Source organism: Lactuca serriola, chromosome 9 (assembly GCF_051521515.1).
Source record: "Lactuca serriola cultivar US96UC23 chromosome 9, Lser_US96UC23_V15, whole genome shotgun sequence".
NCBI lineage: Eukaryota > Viridiplantae > Streptophyta > Magnoliopsida > Asterales > Asteraceae > Lactuca > Lactuca serriola.
Window position 1 is genome coordinate 165,447,713 of NC_136416.1, and position 26,305 is coordinate 165,474,017.

Genomic DNA, 26,305 nt, shown 5'->3' on the forward strand with positions numbered 1-26,305 from the left:
GGATCTGGATCAGGATCAGGATCAGGATCAGGATTAGGATCGGGAGATGTAGGGTCGGAGGTGCTGGTAGCACCTGATGGAGATTACTCGTATGTTCGCGGAGAGGGCTATGTTCTGCCTAGAGTTTGCTTCAGAGCAGTCTCATATGACTCGTTATCTGAGTATGCTCAAGACGGATATTCGACAGTTTGTGGCTACACAACGTTGTGATACCCTCCTGGATCTTCAGGAAGCCGCGAGGCGGTGTGATTTAGAGACTGAGCTGCAGTTGAGGGAGCAGCTTCAGGTTCCGGCACGGTCCCAGCCGACACCTAAGTGGTCTAAGACCGCTAATACTCGGACCGGGGCTCAGCAGAGCCGCGCTTGTGGAAAGTGTGGCCGGGGTCATTTTGTGGTCTGTCGAGCGGGAGGTGATTGCCCCAAATGTGGCAAGGAAGGGCATTATGCCCGAGACTGTCGTCATTCCGCCCCTCCAGCATATATGAGGATTTGTTTCCATTGTCATCAGGTTGGTCACGTGAAGATCAACTGTCCGCAGCTCGCTGCCAAGCCGGCGCAGGGTTCTGTATCGACTACTTTGAGGATTGGGGATGGGAGGCCAGTCAAGGTGGATCCTCCGAAGGCTCAGGGATGCGCCTTCTAGCTTACGGCCAAGGAGGCCAAGGCAGCACCGGATGTAGTTGCTGGTATGTTTCTATTTTTCTGTTTCAGTTATTATATATGTGTTATGCTTATTGTTTGTACATGTGTTTAGGTACCTTTTTAGTAAATTCTTTTCTTGCTTTGGTATTATTTGACTCGGGGGTGAGTCGATCATTTGTATCTCAAGCTTTCAGTAAAGGGTTCAGTGTGCCAGTGGATGAGCTTGAGTGTCCGTTGCGAGTGTCGATCGCCAACGAGCACAGGGTTTCTGCTTCTTCGGTCTACCAGGGATGCTAGTTGGAGATTTTCGGAGTATCTTTCCCGATAGACTTGATTCCTATTCCCATGAGGGAAGCATGCATGATAGTAAAGATGGATTGGCTCAGTCGATGTGGCGCCATGATCGACTGTGAGGGACTGCGAGTGGTGGTTCGAACCCCAAGTTGGGGAGAACTGGTGGTATATGGTGAGGGCACAAGGATCGGATCAGGGTTTTGTTCCGCAGCCATGGCTCGGCAGTATATTCAACACGGGTGTGCCGGTTATTTAGCATATGTGGTGGATATGCGGGTTAGGGAGCAGCCCTCAGTCTCAGAGGTCCCGGTGGTTAGGCATTTTGATGACGTGTTTCCGGAGGAGTTACCCGAAGTGCCTCCAGGGAGGCAGGTTGAGTTCAGGATTGATCTAGTGCCGGGTGCGGCCCTTATCATCAAGGCGTCGTACCGTTTGGCATCGCCTGAGATGTAGGACCTATCATCTCAACTGCTGGGTAAGCAGGTTATTTGTCCGAGTAGTTCACCCTGGGGAGCACCGATCCTCTTCGTCAAGAAGAAGGACGGTTCGCACAGGATGTGCATTGACTATAGGGAGTTGAACAAGTTAACGATGAAGAACCGTTATCCACTCCTGAGGATAGATGATCTTTTTGATCAGCTACAGGGTGCATCTTGGTTCTCCAATATCGATTTGAGATCCAGATATCACCAGGTCAGGGTGAGGGAGGAAGATGTGGAGAAGACCGCATTTCAGACTCGTTATGGTCATTACGAGTTTGTGGTGATGCCGTTTGAGCCCACCAACACGCCCACAATGTTCATGGATTTGATGAACCGAGTTTGCATACCGATACTCGATTTCTCGGTCATTGTGTTCATATATGATATCTTGGTGTATTCCAAGACCCAAGAGCAGCACGAGGAGCATCTCATGGAGCTGCTGGAGGTTCTGCGGTGAGAACGGCTGTATGATAAGTTCTCGAAGTGTGATTTTTGGTTACAAGAGGTCCAGTTCCTCGGACATCTCGTTAACCAGGAGGGGATTTTGGTCGATCCGGCCAAGGTGGAGGTGGTTATGCAGTGGGAGATTCTGAAATCTCCCTCAAACATCAGGAGTTTCTTGGATTTAGCAGGGTACTACCAGAGATTTATTCGAGATTTCTTCACGATTGCAGTACCCCTCACTCGTTTAACGAGGAAGGGGGTGGATTTTCGGTGGGGCCCTGAGTAGCAGAGGGAATTTGAGACCCTCCGACGGTGTTTATGCGAGGCACTGGTGTTGACACTCCACGAGGGAGTCGAGGATTTTGTAGTATTTTGTGATGCATCCATCTCGGGCTTGGGGGCAATCCTCATGCAGAGGGGATGATTGGTAGCTTATGCATCGCGGCAGTTGAAGCCGCATGAGACGAGATACCCTACGCACGATCTTGAGTTGGGAGCGGTGGTTTTCGCTCTCAAGATTTGGAGGCATTATCTGTACGGGGTCCGTTGCACTATATATACGGATCACAAGAGTTTGAGACACATCATGGATCAGCCGAACCTGAACATAAGGCAGCGCAAGTGGCTGGATGTGGTTAAGGACTATGATTGTGAGATTCTTTACCATCCTGGTAAAGCGAATGTGGTTGTGGATGCTTTGAGCCGCAAGTCAGTTGGGTCTTCTACCCCAGCAAGGTGTATGAGGATAGCGGTGGATTCCCCGTTTGTGAGCTTGATTAGGAAAGCTCAGGTTGAGGGTATGAGATCGGAGAACTGGAAGTTAGAGTGGATTAAGAGGGAGAGTGTCCGGTTTGTTCAGGATAGTTGTGGATTATTGACTCGATACGGTCGAGTTTGGGTTCCGATGTCCGGAGGGGTCCGCCAGACAGTGATGGAAGAGGCTCATAAGTCTCACTTTTCCATTCACCCGGGGGCCACCAAGATGTACTGCGATTTGAGTTTGAGTTATTAGTGGCCTGGTATGAAGCAAGAAATCACTTGGTATGTCGAGAGGTGCTTGACCTGTAGGATGGTCAAGGCCGAGCATCAGAGGCCGCATGGTAAGCTGCAGCCTCTGGAGATTCCCATGAGGAAGTGGGAGCAGATCAAGATGGACTTCATAACGAAGTTGCCGAGGACGCGCGAAGGGGTTTGATGCTATATGGTCATCATGGATCGATTGACCAAGAGTGCCCATTTCTTGGCCATACGGGAGAGTTCATCGGCTGAGAAGTTGGCCGACATGTACGTCAGCGAGATTGTCTCTCGCCATGGGGTCACAGTCTCCATTGTCTCCGATTGGGATGTCAGGTTTACTTCCCGCTTCTGGTAGAAGTTCCATGAGGAACCGGGTACGTGGCTGCATTTCAGTACGGTGTTCCATCCGCAGACCGATGGGCAGAGTGAGCGGATCATTCAGACCCTAGAAGATATGTTGAGGGAGTGTGTCATTGACTTCGGTGGGAGTTGGGATTCCCACCTACCGCTTGCAGAGTTCGCCTACAACAACAGTTATCATTCCAATATTAGCGCCCCGCCTTTTGAGCTGTTGTATGGGCGGAAGTGTAGAACCCCAGTCTGCTGGAGTGAGAGTGGGCACATGATGTTGGGTCGGATAGAGGTAGTTCTGCAAACTACCGAAAAGATACATCAGATTAGACAGCATTTGCAGACCGCTCAGAGTCGGCAAAAAAGTTATGCCGATTGATGCCAATCTGAGTTGGAATTTTAGGTGGGTGACATGGTACTCCTGAGGGGCTCGCCATGGAAGGGTGTGATCTGCTTTAGGAAGAGGGGAAAATTAGGTCCTCGTTATACTGGGCCGTACAGGATCATTTCCAGGGTTGGCAAAATGGCTTATAGGCTAGAGCTTCCGGATGAGCTTAGCCGGATCCACAGCACGTTCCATGTTTCACAGTTGCGAAAGTGCATCATGGACCAGGAGGCAGTAGTATCGTTGGATGATATTCAGGTTGATGAGCGCCTGAATTACATGGAGATGCATGTGTCCATCTTGGAGAGAAAGAAAAATATTTTACAGAACAAGGAAATACCTTTGGTGAAGGTGCAGTGGGAACATCGGAGGGGATCTGAGTGGACATGGGAGGCTGAAGCGGAGATACGCGAGCACTACCTGACATTGTTTATTCTAGAGGACTTCGAGGGCGAAGTCTAGTTCAAGTGGAGGAGAATTATAACGCCCCGATTCTCAGGTATTGATTTAAATAAGAATTTCGTTGGTTTTAATACCTACTCGACGAGTTGGTTGCCCTACTCGTCGAGTAGCAGCGGGGTGGGGTCGCGTGTTTAGTGACCTACTCGCCGAGTCCATGAAGGGACTCGACGAGTAGGAGCTGGCAGATGAAACCCTAAATCCCGGGGTTTTGCACCCTATTTAAAGAGGCTTAAGCCTCCTTTTGCCTCTTTGCAGTCCTTGAGAGCTCATAGAAACCCTAATTCGTGTGGTGCTTCATTCTTGTGTGTCTTGAGCTTTGGAAGGAAGGTTTTTGGAAAGGAAGAGCTTGGAGGGAAAAAGACTACGAGCAAGGAAGGTGTGGGAGTCAGAAATATACCTCAGTTAGCATCATTTGGTGTGACAACCCGAAATTTTCTATCATGTTCAGTTAAACACTTCATTAGAAGTCAAAACTGTTTCTGCTAACTTTTAAGCTTTTTGGAGTCAGTTTGAGTGTTCTAAAGCCTAGTATTGCAAGAGATAACTGGAGAAAGAGAGAAAGAGAGAGATACTTTAGGGTAAAGTGTGCAACATTTAAGTTCCAAAACTCCAAGAGTTTGGAGTTTAGGGCTCAAATGATATTGGGGCCGTAAACCCTAAAGACTATATAAGTAACACTTAGTCATTTTTATCACTTTTTCACATTTTCAAGTTTAGAAACCATTTCTCTCTCAAGTATCATCCAATTCTTCTTCCAAATCTTCCAAAATGTAAGTGTTTCTTTGTTTGATTTGTGTTTATAACCTTTAATCTAGTTGTTTTACTACATTTCATCCATGAATTCCTCATGTTTACTTAGATCTTAGAGTGTTCTTCAAAATACCAAGAACACACACTAGTGTTCTTGGACCTTAAACACCCAATCAAGCTTCTAGATTGTAAGTACACTTATCCTAGCTTGTTATACACTAGAATGATCTTGTATAGACCTTAGAAACATCAAGATTTGTGGGTTGTAAGAGAGTTTACGGCCAAGGATCTCCCAAGGCCGTAAACTCCCTTTAAGTGTGCAGTGATGCCCTCTTTTCCTTCCTAATGACTAGAACTTAGCCTCAAACCAACAACCATTAAACCAGGGACCTTAATCATCAAAAACAACATTAATACATATATTTTACGGTCGTAAACCCATGAGGAATGGTCCATGGTCCTTAAACTCTATAAAGGAGTAAGATTGTGCCACCATGACTTCCTAAGGCTTAGACTTGAAGTAAGGATGCTTCTTTATGACTTATAAGACTTCAATACACAAAATGGTACATAATACCATGAGTTTACGACCGTAAACTCATGGGGAAATGACCATGGGCCGTAAACTCATGAGTTGTTACCATTTGGACCATAAACTCCTTTGAGAGGCCCTACACCCCCTTAGATGCAACCCTAATGTACTCCTAGCACTTGAGTCATAGTGTTATCCATGTTTTAGGGTGTCTTTATTTGATTAATTAGTTGTTAATTGACTAATTGGATACATATATGTGTCAATATATGTTAAATAGGATCCATGTGTGTGCTCAAGTCTTCACTTGACACTTAACATCCTATACCATCCGTTCATCCTAACCACTCACTACAGGTGAGTTCATACCCCTTAATCAACCTTTAAAATGTTTTTAAATGCTTTTATGGGGGGGGGAATACAAGTTGAATCATTATAGTTATTATAACAATCACATGTGATTAATAACTATCAAAATGTGGATTTACTACACGTTTAGCTGTTTTACCATGCAGGCTACCTCAAAATGTTTTCTCAAACGTTTTTACATGTTAGCATACTTTTCAAATTGTGATCTTCCCATTATAAAGGGTAATATAAGGCTATACTTTGATAATAATAGTTATACGTGGGAAAAACCTTCATTCTTACTGAGAGGCAAACCTTCAAAACAGTCGGGTCTTGGTAGAAGACTACTTTTTGTACTAATAGGAAATATAGGATTTTCTAGGGTTTTCATACTTATACAAATTTTTTCACAAAACAATTACTAGTCTTTTCTTTACAGTTTTACAAAGCAATGACACTAAAATACTTATGAATTCACCGCTTAAATGTTGATCTACGCTTTCAAAATAACTTGTATTCTCAGGTCACCAGTAGACAGGTACGACGACTAGGTTTTGAGAAGACTGAGCGGTCAAGACTCGTATTTTATTTTTATTACTTATTTTCATGTCTTATTCTATGAAAGAACACACTTGTATTAAAATTATATTATTAATGCAATGGATAATGTTGTTGCTTGTTTACTACTACACTGTTGTGATACTGTACATGACGTCCTCCGCCCCAGAACATTTCCGCCGTTCTTGGTTTTGGGGTGTGACACATTGGTATCAGAGCTTTGTTTATAGTGAATTGAGTATATCAACCCATAAAAGATATACAGACTATAAATACAATGGGATTAAAATACTCTGACCAAGAGTTTATACTTTTAAATAATAAAATATTTAGCTAAGTATACATGCCTGCATTCATACTAAAATCAGGGTCACAACGACAAAAAAAAAGTATTACGATTGTTGAATATCACAAGTAAGCTCGGGGATGTATGGTCAGTCCTGGGAGTAGCATAGCCTGATTAACTATGTTGGTCCGAGGAGTGATTAGTATATGCCCAAGAGTGGTTGTGATATGGCAACAAGTCTAAAAACATACCAACACTACCACAATGAAGACATTAGGAGTATTTTGTGTTACTATAATTACTTAGTTGAGAACTAAAAAGGACTTTATTAGTAGGTCAATAGTTGCTAAGTGGATACGCTTAGGTTATATGTAACTAAGATGACATAGACTTATAATCTATGAATTTTTGCTTTACCCCCTGTTCCTTGTGAATTTGGAGTTAAGGTCACTTATTCAAAGGCCTATCCTATTTTGATTACATATAACTGGTATGCACTTTACAAATATTGAAGTAAATGATGAAGATTATCTTATAATTATCTAGATAGTACGTCTAGTAATTATTTCTTTATCCCTATTTCTCACGTAGATAACATTGTTGGACCCCATCCCCACGGCGACCCGTATTTCCTGAATGAAGGCAATGTTGGATGGTTTGGAGAAGAGCCAGAAGATGATCATCCAATCCCTTTGGACGATCACCATGCTGAAGGCTTTTCGGATGGAGCTAACTCCGAGCCTGAGTTTGAGAACCTGCCCTCAGTGGCTTCCAACCCAAATCCTAACCCTGGTCTGACTTTTCAAGGCCCGATGCCCCCTTGGGTAGAATGCCTGGAGTCATGGAGCGAAGAGCAAGATCAGCCCATGCCATTCAACGGAGACCGAAGCTTTTATAACAAGAGCGAGGGAAGCTCAGCAGACAGGGTTCTGCCAATCTTGGTCCGCAGGGTTGCCCGAAACGAAATCCAGGGCAGGACAGCTCTCCATCGCATCACATAGGTTGATGCCAATGCGAGAATGCATACCATCTGAAAAAAAACACCACCCATCTTGAAGATGCTCGTGAGAGGTCTGGGAGAGACCATGAGGCCCTGCTACAAGCACTAGCCGAAACACGAGCCGAAGTCATAGAGCTCCGAGTACGCCAGAGGGTGTACGAAAGACACATGCTTGATATGGAACGCCAGCTGGCTGAACTAAGGGTTCACCCGAGGGATGACCGTCACCAGTAGGAGATGCTTTATTTCCTTCCTTGTTTTAAGGAATCGTTTTCCTGTCTATGTCCTATGTAGCACTTTTCTATGTAACTATCTTGTACTATCAGTACTTTTAGTTTGGCCTTTATGATGTCAAAAACTTTTCTACTCCGGATATGATGTAAGACCTACTACAAGGTCAATTTTTCCCAAACTTATTACATCATAAATATCAAGGATACTGACAGTCGGCTAACTTATGTGTCACTCTTTATTCAAATACTTTCATCATAATATCGTTGGAGTCTATCTAAAACTCACTCTAGTCAAGTTATTGGACTATGGTAATTTAGCTCCGGGATCATTTCCAATTCTTTTTCAAAGGTTGGATCATGTTATCCACCAACCAATGATACTCTAGTTTGAACGACAAACGTCTTGTGACCATTCTATGAACTTATTTCTACTCTTTACTATGACTGCATCATAGGGATGTAGGTCAAACCCTCGAGAACATACTTCTACTCTTTACATAAATGATCGGAATACATCTAGGTTCAACCATAATCACTCACGAACTCCTTTTCTTTTGTATAACAGAATCATGTCGTCATCCAGAAATAGTCAACCGAGCAACGAAACCCCTATCCTTCATATCAACGCTGCTACATTCCAAGCCGCGGTAACAGCTTCCGTGACAGCTGTCCTTGCAAACCTCAGAGAAAGCATAATGTGAGATACTACTTCGTGATACATCCACCATTTCGTTATGTCTCGTTTTATAACCAGATATCCTTGAGGGAGAGCGTGAGTTTGCGTATAGATCTATACTGGATTGACTATCCTACACCTTTGATGTTCGCTACAGTGGGACTTGCAAGTCTACGGGTGCCAAATGTCATTTCTTCTGACGTCTTTCATCGTCGTGTTATGGTCAGATTAGTATGGTAACAATCGTATCACATTTTGCCTTAATTAAACCATTGGTTTTAAGGTAGTTATTGCTTTAGTGATTAATACAAAATAATATTATAGTACACATATACATTTTCCCATTATTTTCAAATTGTGATCTTCTCACATAAAGGGTAATATAAGGCTATGCTTTGATAATAATAGTTATACGTGGGACAAGCCTTCATTCTTACAGAGAGGCAAACCTTCAAAACAGTCGGGTTTTGGTAGAAGACTACTTTTTATACTAATAGGAAATATAGGATTTTCTAGGTTTTTCATACTTATACAAAATTTTTCACAAAACAATTACTAGTATTTTCTTTACAGTTTTACAAAGCAATGACACTAAAATACTTATGAATTCACCAGCTTAAATGCTGATCTACGCTTTCAAAATAACTTGTATTCTCAGGTCACCAATAGACAGGTACGGCAACCAGGTTTTGAGAAGACGGAGCAGTCAAGACTCATTTTTTATTTTTAATACTTATTTTCATGTCTTATTCTATGAAAGAACACACTTGTATTAAAATTATACTATTAATGCAATGGATGATGTTGTTGCTTCTCTACTACTTTACACTGTTGTGATATTGTACATGACGTCCTCTGCCCCAGAACGTTTCCGCCGTTCTTGGTTTTGGGGTGTGACATTTGGAGGTATCAAGTCGCCACCTTTACCTTGTTTTCCTTCTATACCTCATTTGGTTGAGATCTAGGGCTTTTTTGGTTTGATTGTGATCATATTGTGGGATATGAGCTAGATTTGAAGTTGTAACTTCAGATCTAGACCCTTTTTGGGTCCTAGAGTCATAAAGCTTCGATTTTGGCCATGTATGAAGCTTTCGTTGAGTATGAAACCCCATTGTGAGCTTGGATTTGACATTAAGAGCCTTTTTAGTTATGCATGCACGTAAAGTTTGCAACTTTACGTGAAAAGTATGCCTTAGAAGCTTGGATCAGTACTTTGGAGCCACTGCATGACTCAAATGAGTCTGTCTGGAAAAAAAGGAATGAAGGGACTCGACGAGTCGCATGGTCGACTCGGCGAGTCATATGAAGATAGGAACGAACTCGACGAGTTGGAAGAACAACTCGGCGAGTCCGCTGGAGATTGTCATAGGCTCAACGAGTTGTATGGACAACTCGGCGAGTCGGTTGAAGTTTCCCCAATTTATGTATGCCTGTGTAACCGTCGAGTTGCAAGAAGGAAACTTGACGAGTGGCCTTAGAGTTCGATCGTAAACCAAAGGAACTCTACGAGTTACTCCGATGACTCGGCGAGTGGACAAGTACTTCAAGGAACTTGGCGAGTAGCCGAGGGTACTTGGCGAGTAAGGGTCAACATGGACTGTTGACCTTGACTGAGGACTTTGACTTTGACCAAGGGTTGACTAGTTGGTTTATGGAGTACCTTGTAAGGTTGAGGACTTATGGGTATATTCGTATTATGGTAATAGGTGGTGGAGTCTTTGGCAAGTGATCCGAGAGTTGGAGTTTATCTACCGAGTCGACATCTGCAAGGTGAGTTATCCTCACTATATCAAAAGGGTCTAAGGCACCAAGGCTAGCCCTTTAGTTGTTATGGTTACGATATGATATATATGTGATTATGATCTGATAGATCGGAATTAGGATAGACAGTATGTTATGTTTTTATTATCCTTAGGGATTGGTATGTTAGTGACCTGTTGGGCCTGTGCTCTAGTTATGAGAGATTGCTATGATTGATGATCCATAAGATAGATATATTTGATGTCTGTATATGCCAGTATATGCTAGTTATGCGCACATGATTATTTGCTCGTTGGTTGGGTTGAGGCGGTCCTACTTTGTGCTGAAGACCAACATACCCTATGAGCGGTCCAGGGAGACTGTAGGCCCATGTGGCGGTCCAGTCATGCCGAAGGCTCTATATAGATTCAGTTAGACTGTAGGCCCTGTAGGGCGGTCTAGTCAGGCCGATGGCCCAGTATGCATGTTGATTGATTGTTTATTACTGATATGGTATTATCAGTGTGGTATTGGTATTTTGGGGGTAGTTCACTAAGCCCTCGGGCTTACAGTTTTCAGTTATTGTTTCAGGTACATCAGGAGAACGTGGCAAGGTGAAGGCGCGATCGTGCCGCTCTTCATCCTTATGATCTGGCTTTTGGGACACTCTAATTGAATAATGATTTGAAAACATTTTCTGTAAACAATACCATTAGGTTTTATTTATGATTGAAAAAATTTAAATTTGGTGTAATATTGATGGATGTTACACATGAACTATCGCTGTTGTTTCTTTTACGACTCTGAGCCTTGTCGTCCCTTCCTCTTGTTATTCTTTCCTTTCTTGTTTTCACTCTACTTCTTTCCTTCAGTTTCCCCTGACTTATTGCCCTTCTTGTTGTTGTGGTCGTACAATTTCTTGGCCTACCACTTGGCACTGTCAAAGGTTTCAGGATTTGCAGCTATCACATTCCCTTGAATTGGGGAGGTCAATCCCCAGATGAATCGTTCGATTTTCTTCCCTTCCGAAGTAATCATGTCAGGGCACAACAGAGACAGTTCGCTAAACCTTGATATGTAAGCATCGATGTCGGAGTTTCGGACTATGAGGTACCATAACTCTTGTTCCATCTTCTGAATTTCGCCACGCGGGCAGTACTCGGCCATCAGCATTTCCTTCAACTCTGCCCACGGCATGGCGTTGGCTACGGGAAGGGTCATGACCTCCACATGTCCACTCCACCAGGTGAGAGCTTGATCAACAAATGTGCATACTGCAAACTTCAACTTGACCTCTTCGGGGAAATCACATATCTCGAACACCGATTCCACCTTTTCAATCCATCTCTTTAGGGTTATCATTCCCCCTGTACCATTAAAGGTTCGTGGCTTGGCGTTGGTAAAATCTTTGTAAGAGCATGTCTTGGTATGCCCCTGGTTCATTCTATTGTTTGAGCTTCCAACTCCTTGCCCGTTGCCTCCACCATTGTTTCCATTGTGGATCTGCACCAGTACCGCTGTGACTGCAGCAGATACAACTGCTTGGAATGCAACTGAGTTGATTTCTGGTGGTATCGGCTCGGGGTTTCCACGGGTGGGTCGCTCAGGCATCCTTCTGTCATGGAATGGAAAGATGTTGAGTGCCTATAATTTTCGTGAGTTTGTGGTCCTATAAACTAGGTGTATAACATATACTTAAGTAATGTTACATATTGGCATACAACATAGAAATATAGCACATAGCAGACAACAACATCACAATAGAACACATATTATTTTCCACTAATAATATTCGTACTTTGATACATGAAAATTTGCTCGAAAGAGCATACATAAAGGGTACAAAGTTCAGCAGCGTAACGACTCTATGAGTAGTGTAATCACTTAAACATAGAGTCAATGGTGCATAATACAGTGCGTACAAAAGAAACCTAACACTAGTAGGGAGGTCTACTGGTCTGGAGGGCTCTGGGATGCGTCGGGTGGTGGGGATGATGACGTGGACGCGCCCTGAAGACGCGCCACCTGTCGTTCTGTGGCTCGTAGTCGTTCCTCCCAAACTGCCTGTCGTACCTGAAAGTTATGGATTACCTCCTAAGTTTCTCGTTCTGCTCTTGCCATTGCGGCTCGTATCTGATTTAGCTGCTCGGCAGTACCCTGGGCTAGATCGACAGTATTTCAGAACCGTCTCACCATAACAGGAAGTGCCCGTTCAGCTGGTCCTCAATCTCTCAGATCATAGAACTCCCTATCCATCCCGTATGGGGGTCGCTATCCCTGCTGTCTGCTCCATCTCCATATATCAATACCCCAAGGAGGCGTGGGGACAGTAGGGCCCATCCGGTGAGCGGGCACCCTAATCAGGTAGAGTGGGTTGATGACTCGCACTCCGAGTCCGAATCACCATTGTCGTCGTCGTCACCGGATTCTTCCTCAGACTCCCCCTCGGAGTCTTCTTCGGCTTCTTCTTCTTCCAAGTCTACCATTGGCTCGGCAGGTCCGTCCTCGACTCCTATTTCAGGTTCTTCTTCGGGCTCCTCCTCGGGGTCATCTTCAGGCTCTTCTTCAGACTCCTCTTCCAACCATCTGTTATTCCCCTGGTTAGGGAAATACGGATCTCCAGGATGATGGAAACTGGCCATACAGTCTGCAGGAGTGTGTATAAACTACTATTACTCCTAAGATGTTTTAGTTGTTATCTAAATTGAGTTTGATGTTCTCTTCGTGGTAATCAAAAGGGTATGCTTTAGGTTTACCGACCATCGCGGTCACTCCAGGACATGTGATAGTTGTATTTTGGAGGAAATGTAGTTGATCAGACTACATTCGCCCCTTAATACAATTGTGAATACTCCTGGCTTAACCGAGATGTCAGGATCATCTTATTTGATTTGGTATTATGTTCATTTTCCTAAGTCACACAAGTAAGAGGGTTTATAATTATATTTTTATTTGTTTTGTTCAGAGTTATTTAGTCCCTCTTTGGGTTTATAGTTGCAAATCAATGTGTGGTTAGATGTGTCAGTTCACTATAAACAGAGCTCTGATACCAACCTATCACACCCCCGAACCAGACGGCGGAAACGTCCGAGGCTCGCATGACTTAAATTGAAATATCATCACAATGACTATACATGAAACATAACATAAATATCACCATGCATCAATACATTACAACTGACCTAGTTCACATCAAGTACATTGTCTAAATATTACATATCCATAGCATAATTTGTTTGAGAGTTTTCAAAACATAACATCCTAACACACTTGGTATTGTTCTTCAACTTATCTGTTACCTGAGAATACAAGTTATTTTGAAAACGTCAACATATATAATGTTGGTGAGTTCATAAGTAAGTTTAATATGAAAATGTTTTGTATAGTTTGTAAAACCAAGAAAACCCGATATATTCTTAAACGACAATTGTTTATACAAAAGGTGTGATGATCCATAAGTATATGTGTGACTGATTTCAAAACGTGTATAAATGAGAAGTTTTGCATTATAGTTATTGAAAGTACAAGTGAATAGTGTTGGTTTCCCCGGAAAACCCGATGTTTTCCAATAAAATAGTATGATCGTTTTGTATTATTGTATCGTCACAACAAATGAATATGATTTCCCATGATTACTTAGATGGTATTGGATCTCTATGTGAGTCGTTATAACCATGCATGAAAATGACTAGTTCGTCTGTCATGGCATTCTAGCGAACACCGGAATTGATCTTAAGATTTTGTCACCCTAGACTGGCTGAGTCTAACTGTAGCGAACAGCTTAGGTGTGGGGGAGTCACCCCCGTATAGATCTATACACAAACTCTCGCTCTCCCTCCAGGAGACTTTGATTATAATGACAGACTACGACCGACACTTATTAGTGTCGCCCGTTATTACTCACATTAATCCAAATGAATTTGATTAACCTTGATTAACGACCTGATTTTTGTTTACTTGAATAGAAGGTAAGCCTAACAGACGAGGAGAAGAGGACTACGTCCTCCTACTAGTTACGTATGTCATTTAAGGCTGTCGAGTATACAAAGGAAACGTTGGCCCATTTCGCATATGATTTATTTGGACCTTACTAGCAATGCTAATGGGCCACCCAGACCCAATAGCATGTAAAAGCCATTGAGGGTCCCTTAGGCATGTAATTGGGTCACATGAGGCCCAATAAACATGTATTATTTATGTTAGGCCCAAAAGTCATGTTAATGGGTCACAAAGGCCCAAAAAAAGCGTGATTAGAATTATTCAAGCCCAACAAGTAGAATGTTTACTTGTTTTGTATAGTATTAGTGTTGCGAAGTTGTTTAATCGAAATGTCGTAAAAATCACCAAATTGTTTTATAACGATTCATAGATTTATAGAAATATATATTTTTCTATTTAAACACATAAGTTATAAAATTTTGTATATTTTGATCCAATTATTTTAATCTTAACATAATTGACCAAAAACATTAGTTTGACCAATTCAGCCCCTTATTTTGGTAAAGTTGGCAATTTTAGTCCTTTTTATGAAAAATGACATATTAGGTCCTTGAACTATTTATCTTGACATTTTGACCCAAACACTTATTTAAATAATGTTTTAAGCCCAAAATTTTATTTTGGACAGTTTCAGCCCCTTAGTTAAAAGATTTGCTTTTAAATCCACACTTTTTGCAATTTTGACCCAAAATCAAAAATCTTTGCATTTTTAGTCCCTTTTGATAAATAAGGCCATTTTAACCCCTAAAATAGGTTCATTTACGTTTATAGCCCCTGTTTTGAGAAAAATTTCCATTTCAGCCCCCTTAAATTTGATTTTTCGCATATTTGGGCCTAAATAGCCGAAAGGCCCAAATTTTAGCCCATTAGGCTAAAATTTACATTTTTAGTCCTTTAAAATGCATCATATTTATAAAAACTCTTATTTTAGCTGTTTTGACCTTTTGGTCCTTGTAAAAACTGTAAATGACATCTTTTTCCCCATCTTTTGTTTATTTATCAAAAAATAGTCCAATAACAAATTTTATGTTATAGTATGCTTATTATAAACCTTGTATGGTAGTTTATCTTGACATGTTAAGTGAAATGGATGCTAAATCACATATTCTTCCTTCTTGAACTATAGATCTTGAAATATCTTTCATTTTTAGCACATATTCACCACATAAACACAAGAAATCACACATAACATACAAATACATATAAATCTACACATTTTACTTGTATTCTCCCCCATAAATCATTTGAAAACCGAAAATATAGGGTTATGAACTCACCTTGCTTTGATGTTCACGGTTTTGAAGAAAGAAATGGAAGAGTTTGATCCTAACAAGCCTTCTTGGGTGGATCTCGAACTTAGAGTTTTCTAGGATGATAATCATGAGTTTGTGTGAGTTTAGAAGAGATTCTTGATGAAATAAAGAGACTAGATTATGGATCCAAGCATCAACATACCTAGGATGATAATTCTTGTGGAAGATCCTACTTGAAATGCTCAAGTTCTTAGAAATTTTGATGAAGAAATGAGAGGTGTTATTGAGAGAATAGTGAGTGTTTGAAAAATGAATTTGGTGTGGGTGTTGGGTGCTCTCGGTCGAGAAGAAGAAGGAAAGGAGGGGAGAGAAGAGATAAGTTGCATGGGGACATGAGATGTCTTAGATGTATGTTGGATAATCCCATAATTAACCCCTAAACAACAATGAGGTGTCATGGCCATTTATTTATTTCTTTCCCTTTTTTGTTTTGTATTTGGGCCGAGAGGGGGTAAAGGAAAAGAATGGTTTGGGCCTTTTGTGCTTGAGTCCATAATATGAGGCCCAATTTGATGATTTTCGGCCCATTGGGCCTTTAGAGTAGTTCACGGCCCAATTTAGCATAAAGGAATGAATTTGAGTCCATTAAATCTATTTGGATTTGTTATGGCCCAATAAGGCCCATTAAAGATAAACTAGTCCATTTTAGGCTTATAAGGCCCAAAAAGGTTAAGTCTCATGAGAGTGGGTCCAATGAGAGCCCCTTTAAGAGTTCTAAGCGCAAAATAGTCAAATTGGAAGTTTATTGGCCCATTAGGCCCAATAAGGAAATCCTAGTCCATATTAGACTTAAACCGGGATTTCTAGGGTTTCCAACCTTTTGTTGACTATTTGAGTGTTTGTATAGAGTGTTTGATGGAATTTTGTTGTCATTGAATAAGCATCATACATGCTTTCAAGTTTTCGTTACAATGTTATCTTTGTTAATTGTTTACAACGCATCAGAATTCCTAGTTGTAACACAAGAAATGGTAATCGGGAGGTTAGTTTGGTGTCATAGAGCCAAAAGGAAAAACAGATTCGTCAAATGTGACATGATGAGAAATAATAATTTGTTTTGTATGAAGGTTAAGACACCTGAAACCTTTGTGGTGAGACGGATAGCCAAGGAAAATGCAAGGCATAGTTAGAGGTTCAAGTTTGTGAGTGTTGTTTGTTTAAAGATAATAAAGACACCCGAACACACGAAGGTTATTATAGGAGGGAGTTTCACGAAACAGTTTGTGATATGGTGTATCATTTTGAAGAGTGGATGACGGGAGAATATTGAGGAGGTGAGTTGCCATATGAAGAGCTTCCACCCAATATGAATGTGGAAGATGAGCTTCAAAAACAAGAGTACAGATGGTGTTGTTTATGGAGAGAATCATTCTCTCAAATTTATTGTTTTAAGGAGATGTATAAGGACATGAAAAACGCATGTGTATGCCATAATTGTCACATAATTCATGAAATTGATGATTGTTCAATTCTTTGCTGTTATCACATTGAAACATTTGAATATCAGGATGAAATTGATTTTTGATATATGCACGAAAGTGAAGAAATTTTGGAGAACGCTTCAGATTTCATACGTAAAGGGTACACCCATAGAAAATGAGAGAATTGATCAAGAAAAATGACATAATATTTAATACCATTATGACTTATGACAGAAGAAGTCCAAACATCAGAATGTATAATTTGAAAAGGAAACATAGCATGAGTTTTAGATAAAGTAAAAGCTAAATGAGTATGCTTCCCAAGTTGACAAGCATGACATAATAACTTAGAATCTCTTTTATTACAAGAAATGGAATTATTTGAAAGTAAATGTTGAAAAACAATTTGGCCTGGATGTCCAAGTCTTTGATGCCATGTGGAAGAACGGACACTAAGGAAATATTGAGGAGTTGAAGAAGTAACAGGGTAGAGATCACTCGTACTATCATACCAAATGAGGGTTTGTTTGGTCAAGAAGTCATTCACAGAAAAACCAAAAGCATCAAACTCGATAGAACATTTATTATCAGGAGTAAATTTACGCACAAAAAAAAGTTTTTTCATAATTTGAGGAGTAATAAGTACATTGTGTAAATGAAGAGTACGAAAAGGGTTAAGACAGAGAGTGGATTGACAAACATTGGTGACCAGAATTCGAGATCCATTACCGACTATCACAAACAAAAATACACTTATTACTAAAGGAGTTGAGTATACATGGATTATTGTGAAGGTGCGCGGTGGCCCTAGTATCCATATACCATTCTGAGTTTCCCAAATCTTGAAGACTCATAGAACTAAATGCTTGAGGGAGCGAGGTAGCTTGATCCGCATTAAAGGGATACCGAAAAAATTGCATTGTGTGAGGCTGCATCGTGGGCTGAGCTATTGAATACATGGCCCGAGGGGATTGGACTGCATTGTTGTTGGGCCAGGTAGAGTTATTAGGAGCCGAATTGGGCCAATATTGTTGTGGGTTGCGATTAATGGTATTATAAGGCCATTGGGCCATTGCAGGAGGCAAAGGAAGTAAGCCACGTTGAAGTGGGTAGTTCATCTGCCAAGGAGACACTCCTCCCCAACCGCCAGCGAAAGGAGAAGGTCCGCTGCCGCCCGACCTGCCACGACCGCCGCCTCTGCCATTGCGACCCCCTCTACCACCACGGTGGTTCCGACCACCATCCCTTCCACCGGTTTGAGTGCCGCCACGAGATGAGTTAGATTGACGGCTGTGATATTCAACATTCAGCATTGTTGGCGAAGAAGGTTTGTTGGAACGGGAAGCTTATATATTGCGAATGTGTTCTTTATTGATTGAGCGTTCATCAAGTGTCAGCATTGACCGAATCTCGAGAAAAGAGGGGAATGTTTTTGGTGTTGGATCGTGGTAACAATGTTAGAGTACTTCTGAGATAGTCCATTCAAAGCATAGATGACTACGTTTTTTCTGGGACCGGGAACCCAATATTTTTAAGAAGATCAGAGATAGATTTAATCCGGGTGTAGTAGTCGATAATAGATGAGTCTCCAATGGTGATGTTACAAAGCTCATCGTCAAGTTCCATTACCTTTGATTCTTTGTTCTCATGAAACAGGCTTTGAATAGCTTTCCTTATCTGGGCAGCAGTGACATCAGACGTGATAATAGACTAAAGTACAGATTGAGTAAGAGTGTCATACAACCATTGCTTAACAATGTTTTCTACTTCAGTCCAGTTGGTTTCATCAGCTTTAGGAGAAGACCTGTCAAGATGGTTATACACAAAATAACCAGTGCAATGTGTTTTCAACAATTCTTTCCAGGAATCATAGTTCAAACGATCCAGGCTAGGAGGAGAGGAACATAAGATTTTATGTTGGTGATGCCATAGATCTTATCATTGACATGTCGTTTGGGATTAGAAGAACTTGTACCGGTCATTGTAGATAAAGAAAAAAAAAAGAAAAAAAAAGAAGATGAAGATCATCAGAAGAAGAAAACGAAAAGGGGCGAAACGATGGAAAAATACATTGTTGTAGGATCGGCTAGGGTTGATACCATGTTACAATCAATAATTTCCCATGAAGATTTCTTGTATTCCATGCGAAATATATACATAGTGATTATAATAATGGGCTACCATAAGTGGATTACATACAATAGGCCACTTAGGATAAAAGGCTAACAAGCTAAACATAATAAGTAAATATACACAAAACATATATACGCTAACAAAAACTAATAATTAGGACTGTAAAAATTGATCAGTTATAACCGAACCTTAATAAAAATGAATGATTATGACAAGAAATTACTCATTATAACCGAACCTTAATAAAAACGAATGATTATGTCTGGAAAGTTAACCCATTATAGTTGAATCTTAATAAAAGCAAATGATTATGATCAGAAGAAAGAAAAAACTAGAAATATTGATCCATTATAATAACTGACCTCAATAAAAACTAAAGATTACGAAGAAAAATATCGATACATTATAACTGAACCATAATAAAAACAAATGATTGTGACATGAAAAATTGATTCATTATAATTTAAAATTACAAAAGAAAGCAAATTTTACAAATCTCACTAAATTTTCACAAAATTTGATTTTAACATTGTGTTTTTTTGTCTCAAACTGAACACTCAATTTACCAATTTATTACACTTATAATCACTTATCCGATCAACCGTGTTGCAAGCTAACGTGACATAATATATGTCAGTTTTGATGACATGACATTCTGACATTGCATGATGATGTGACACTATTTTATAATATCATATTATGGGTGACAAATATAAAAAAAAAATCCAAAATATGGTGACTTTTTTATAGTAATTATAACACCTAATTTTTTTATTTTTACTTTTATGTGATAGAGAGTTATAATAAAACATAAGAAATTTAAATATTCTTCTACTTTTTATTCTTATTATCTTCTTACGTATTTAAGATGGTGACAAGTGTCATTCAATTTAATCTAAATTTGATTAAGATGTTAAATTTGTAAACTTATCATCATCTTAAATAAGTAGGAAGAAAGGTATATTAAATAGGTTGGAAGAAAAATAAAAACAAAAGGTAGGATAATATTTAATTTCTCTAAAACATAGACATTAGTTGTACTAAGGATATATCAAACTGAAGCAGGTCTAAACAAACCACATTTAATTACATAAATGTATTCCAAAGGGTTACAAATGATACATAGCCATTGCAAACATTAAATATCTTACAAAGTATTGTTAGTGTTTACTTGATGCTAACTCATGTATTCTCTTCTTATTTCAATATATATCTTACATGATGTTAGCATTTCCTAAGCTTAAACAACGGGAAAACGTGTCATTAAAGTAGAATACGTAAGACAAAACTCATTTCATAAATATATGGGTTTAGACACAAAATATTTTCTTTTCTTCCGATAGAATTACAATATTTGCCAACTATCAACATTTAATAACCAAAGTGCTTTATTTGAAAAATGTTGACAAGCAATGCACTTGTTATGCATGATTTCCAATCATACAAATTTTCAGCGGATTTGTTAAATTTGGTTTGTCTCCCCAAGGAAGTGACCTTGGGAACAAGCTCCATGAAATTACCCTTGTTCTAAATATATCCTCTGTTCTCTATCAAATTATTGTTTGAATACAATCATAAGATCCATGAAAGATGTCTATTTGTACAAAAATTGTGAATCACGATACAATGCAACCGTACAATGATAAGCTTAGACATCTCATACAATACTAACACGTATTTAAAGTGTACTATACGGATCTTAATTAGATTAACACGTAACAATAGATTGTACGTACTTTTGTGTAAATTACAAATTAACCTTCGATGTTATTATCCAAAAGTTGACACGTATTTGCATGAAGGGTAAACTTAATTTAAAGTATTTAGGCTTCACGACTTTATTTCCAAAAAATATAAATATGTTGATATATTCACGTATATATACGTTTTGTTTCTTTTCTTCTTTTATAGTAACTAGATGCACTCCTCCGCGTTGCGGGGTTGGAAGTTGTTACTGTTGTGTGCAACTATAGTCATTTGCTGATGATGTTTGTGGATGAATATGAGTTCCAAAGATCGAATCAACTTTATTTCTGAATCTTTTCTTCTTCAATTGTTTGTGTGGTTTTCACAAAGTGTTCCTCAAACATGATCCTGAAAATCAAAACAAAAAAGTCCATCTCAGAAATTCAGTTACAGAATATGGAGCTTAAATAACTTAATATGACTAATAGAATATCAAGGTTTATGTGAGCTATCCTAAAAGTGCAGAAGCATAGTAAATAACATCAGGTGTAGTACGCAAGTAGGTGAGCTACCCTTAAAACTCACATCCGCCTTTTACAATCACTTTCGTTCCTTGTGCAATTCTTCGGCCCACTGGTCCAGTTTTCGCTGCATCTCCTCTCATATAAAATCATAAATGTCATGCCACAAAAAATGGTCGTGATGGTTTGCAGTTTTGAGTAGATACCCATATATAGCACTCTACTTCCATTTTCTATATTTGACAAAATAGAAAATGAACGTATGATGTTATATTCGACAAAAAACTGAAAGTACATTGGTATTGGTAAAATATGAAATAAAAGTAGATTGTTATTCTTATCCAAATTATCGACATGTTATAAAGAAAAAATGTCAATGTACTGGTTGTAAGCATCGATCTCATCAGTTGTTTATGTTTGCAAATTAGTAAATGAAACACGGAAATATGAAATTTTGTAATGGAATAATAAACGCACCCTATAGCACTGAATTTTATAAATTAAAAAGAAAGGATCTCATTTGTAGTTTACCTGCAACCGCGTATGCTTCTCTACTTCTTCTCCCCTATTTGGTAGTAAAATTATCAATGTAAATAAGAAAAATGTAAAATAAAAATAAAATGAAGGAAAACATGGACATATTTACCGGTATGATAACCAAATAAGATCCGTCTAATTCCAACAATTACACCAACAATTCCCCGATAAGTTGTATCCTGGAAAAGAAAATTTACGTTAACCTATGGTTTCATGGTAAATAAGATGTGGTGTTAACATGGAATTAGATACTATTCACAAACGTTGATACATGTAGTTTTTGTGCAGAAATTCTTCAATCATGCCTAATTGAGTATCCCCTTTTAGCCGACCCACCACAATCTGGAACGTGTCCATATCAGTAACTTTCGGTTCTGCCACTCATGTACTCGTGCCCATCTTCGTCTGATCACATTAAAACAACCTAATGTCAATCTCTCATAATCAACCGAGTTTAATCAAAAAGAATTCTCTTAAACAATTCATCGAACACAGGCATGGTAAATTAACCAAAAAATAAACTTTGATGAAACTGCAATACTTATGCAAATAGGTTTTCGAAAGCTCAAAACTATGTGTTTAGAACCTTAAAAAAGAAAAACACGAAATCACCTGGAATTGCCACTGCACGACGGTCGGTAAGCCTTGATTTTGGGATTGTTGTTGGTCGACTTTGATGGAGTGGTTACAATAAACCCAAATAAATTTGGCAAAATCATCATATAAACAATAACAGAAGCAGATATGGAAAGCTTAAATCGATTAACTTAAATTTACAATATGTCATTATTTCAAAAAAAAAAATCGTATGAGAGCAATAACTTGACCATCGTCTTCTTTATTTAGCTTATTTCTGTCAGAGGGGCTGTGATGTGATAGGAAATGAGTATTGTTGGGCCCAAATACCATTTAAGCAAGAATTTTATAGGTTTTATCTAGAAGGCCCAGTAAAGGGCAAAACAGGAATTTCACCTAGGTGGGCTAGGATTATAATAAATAGAGAGAAAGGTCACAATAGAGAGATGTCTAGAAAATTGATAGTGTAATACTTTGTGTTGGCTCTTAAGTTTTCAGCTTAGAGAGAGGGAGATTCTCTGGGCAATCTTGTAGATTGTGTTATCGTTTAATCAATTAGTTCTATTTCATCGTCTTCTTCCTTTTAATCTTTCTCTGTTTGATCCTATTTCAACAAACCCTAATTTCTATTCTTCATCATGATGCATCATGTAAAGCTTCAATAAATCAACTTCCCTATTGACATCAAAGTAAGTAAGAACATTATATATCCATCTCTGACATCAAATTAAGCAACAATGTTTAAAATTGAACACAAATAATGAAATCAAAGGAGCAAGTGTGAGGATAAAAAATAGTTACAAAACACTATGAGATCATCAGCTCCCTCGTCCTGTCACAATTAAGTTATTAATATTAAATTATTAATCAACAAATTATATATAGATATATAATAAAAAAAACAAAAAGTTCATTGCTATTAGTGTTTATATTATACCTGCATATCAAGATTTTCACGAAGAAGTTGCATGATGAAAGTGTTATCCATGTAAGAATCCTCCCCCAATGTATCCAGCTCAGCAATTGCTTCATCAAAAGGCTGAAAAAAACATTATAATTATTTCAAGTTGATTTTTATATTTTATAACTTTAGAAGTTTATAATTTATACCTGTTTGGCAAGACTGTATGCACGATCTGGAGAGTTTTTGCTTTTGAAAGTAAACCATATTGTACTTTAGTTTCAAAGCATGATGTCAGGTGTTATAATGGGATAAGAAGACTCAAACAAAACATTTTTACCCTTCTGGTCATTGTAACTATTTAAGTAGAATTTTTAGTTTTTGGTCATTTTTCTTGCAGGTAAAACATAGGTAAAATAATATTTTTTTGGTCATTTTGTAACAACAGTCAGTAATCATAAGGGTTCCAACTTCCAATAACATACGTCCTTAAAAAATAGATAAGAAAAAGATATGAGGGGATTATAATGGAAAATCAGTAGTTGCTGGAAACAGAAAGAAATGAAGAAGAATAACGATTCTTAGAAAATAAAATCTAATTTGTTATCATTGGATTCCACTTTGGAGCTCTTCAAGAGCTGGAAGTAAGAAAGAAAAAAGAGAAGGAAGAAAAATCAAAGCGATGGTGGTATCCGCTCTGATTATAGGACATGGTAACAATTTTGTCGGTTTTCTTCTCCCCCAGTACATATATGAATATTGAATGAAAAGTTAATGTGTAATTAAATGAAGCGACCCTTCAACATCTCAAACCATCTCATAATGATAGTGTTCACCAAACTCTTAAAAGCATCATGCACAAAAGGAGTATGCAAGAAAGCCACCACTTACGAAATTACATTTTTATTCAAATCTACACAGTTTATCCGTAGTTAAAAACCTAGATCTGTCATTTGTGTAGGTGGGACAAAACCCAATATTTTGACATTTGGTACCGACTTATTTCACGATTTGGACCTCGGTGAAAAGATAAATGTTTCTTTGAATTAACCTTAGGAATAGTGAGAATAACATTTTTTTTACTTCAAGGCTATCAAAGCCAAACATATGTCCTATCTTCGTTCTGATTGAAATGGATTTATAAGTCAAAATGAAAAAAGAAATGAATTTACCCTTTACAATAAGAAATAATTAAATTCATAATGTTGATATATATTGTTATACCTGAAAGGGGATCCTCTTCCTATTGTATACAGTTTCTCCAAACACCATGTTGGTGCAAATGCATCATCCTTACCTTTTGCATATTCCTTATTTCTATAAAAAGAAAATAAATGTTAAAAGGGCATTCCGGAACTGCAGATAGCTTCACCAAAAATTTTTAATCATCTAATCCATTAAGTATGACTTAATGCAAAAAAGAACAATTTAATACGAAAGGTCATTAAAGGGAACTTTTTCCAAGTAAATTAACACAAACTTACCCTTATATGTTGTCATTTTCGTAAATATTTCTGAACATGATCTACCCAGAGAACACGTGATCCATATATAAAGTTGGTTTCTTTTGTAAACTTGATAAACAGGTTGAATGACAAAATAATGACCATTTTACCCCTAAATCTGAAAAACAATTCACAACATTTTACACACAATGTAAAGTTGATTTTTATGGATTGGGTAGCTGCTTGCTTACACTTTCAACTTGAAAGACTGAATACCTTCAGGTTCAAGGGTGTAATTGGATTAGAGTACGTGAGAGACCGAGAGAAATTGGTTGAAGAATCTCTCTATCTCAAACAATGGTGGTAATTTCAAGATCACTTTTAAGATTCACTCAATTCTTTTAACAAAACAAAACCCACAATCATATATTGAGAAAAACCCAAAATTCAGAATTAAAAACCTGCTAAAATTGAAATTTAATCAATAAAATGTTTTACTTGACTCTCAATCTTCGCTTCCAAGTTCTAATCCAACAAACTAAGATAATGATTTTTTTAGCAAGAAGAGTAAGAAATTAGGTAAAATACATAAAATGGATTGTGTACCTCAAATTCTTACAGAATACCAAACTAGAAGCAATAGCATAACCTTATGCATCTCATAATTTCAAAAGGTCATTCCGTTAAGCATACCTGAAGAAAATAGATGAGATTAGGGAAGTTTCAAATTTGGAGGGCATGCGATGCAGAAAGCGATAGAAAAGGAATCTGAAAGTAGGCTTCCTCTTATTTCTATCTGCTTCCAATTCGATTCAAGGCTCCGATGACTTTCCGACGAACTGCTACTCGATCCCGACCCCGATGATGTTTCCTTCAAAACCGTCTGTCTATGGCTTCCTGACGGAGGAGATGTTTTTTGATGTTTATTTAGAAGGAGATCCCGGTACCGGTATTTTAACCGGCAAGTCAGCCGACCCAAAATTGCAAGCCAAGCAACCCCTTAAAAACCCTTGAATCCCTACGTCCGAAGCAATAGTAAGACAGGGAGGAAACAATTGAAACAAAAGGGAGAACTTTGACAACACAACATGTACTCATGTACTCATGCAGTAACCCTAAATCAAGAACATGAGCCTGAATTTCAACCGGACGACGCACAGGAAAAAGGGGTGAAACATCGGGATGGCTGCAAACACCGGTTGCAATATCCGACCGGAATGCCTTCCAAGTTGCCCTGCCAAAAAACGACCCTCAATTTCACCCGATACTCGATAACGCAAAATCTTTTAAAAAATAAAACTCATCATCGCCTCAATATCAGTAAGGAGCCATCAAAGTCGGAACCCGTCAAAGGAAGAAAATGGTGGGTTAAAGAGAAAACGACGAATAGCAGAAGGACTGTAAAAATTAAGGAACGGCTGGTGGTGCTTCATAAAGACGGTGGAGATGGCGGTGTTGGATCGTGTCATCGAACATGGAAGATAGACAGAACCATCCAGAAAGCAAGAGAAAGAAAGATATATTATTAGAGAAGGAAGATAAGGCGGTGGGAGAAAACATCGGAGACGGTGAT

At 38.9% G+C, this 26,305-nt stretch overlaps 1 long non-coding RNA gene across 3 annotated transcripts; it reads right to left on the bottom strand.

Moving 5' to 3' along the window:
- Positions 1–20,770: 20,770 nt before the first annotated feature.
- LOC145073774 (uncharacterized) lies at positions 20,771–25,911 on the bottom strand. Of its 3 annotated transcripts, none has more exons than XR_013691535.1 (9): positions 25,339–25,911; positions 24,512–24,604; positions 23,497–23,536; positions 23,324–23,425; positions 22,423–23,218; positions 21,920–22,215; positions 21,805–21,838; positions 21,294–21,506; positions 20,771–21,160 (listed from the first exon to the last, which is right to left on the bottom strand). It is a non-coding gene; the product is annotated as an uncharacterized LOC145073774 (long non-coding RNA). The 3 variants fall into 3 exon arrangements; XR_013691534.1 differs by having other exon boundaries at positions 21,920–21,989; positions 22,082–22,215; positions 23,497–24,604; XR_013691533.1 differs by having other exon boundaries at positions 23,497–24,604.
- Positions 25,912–26,305: the final 394 nt, after the last annotated feature.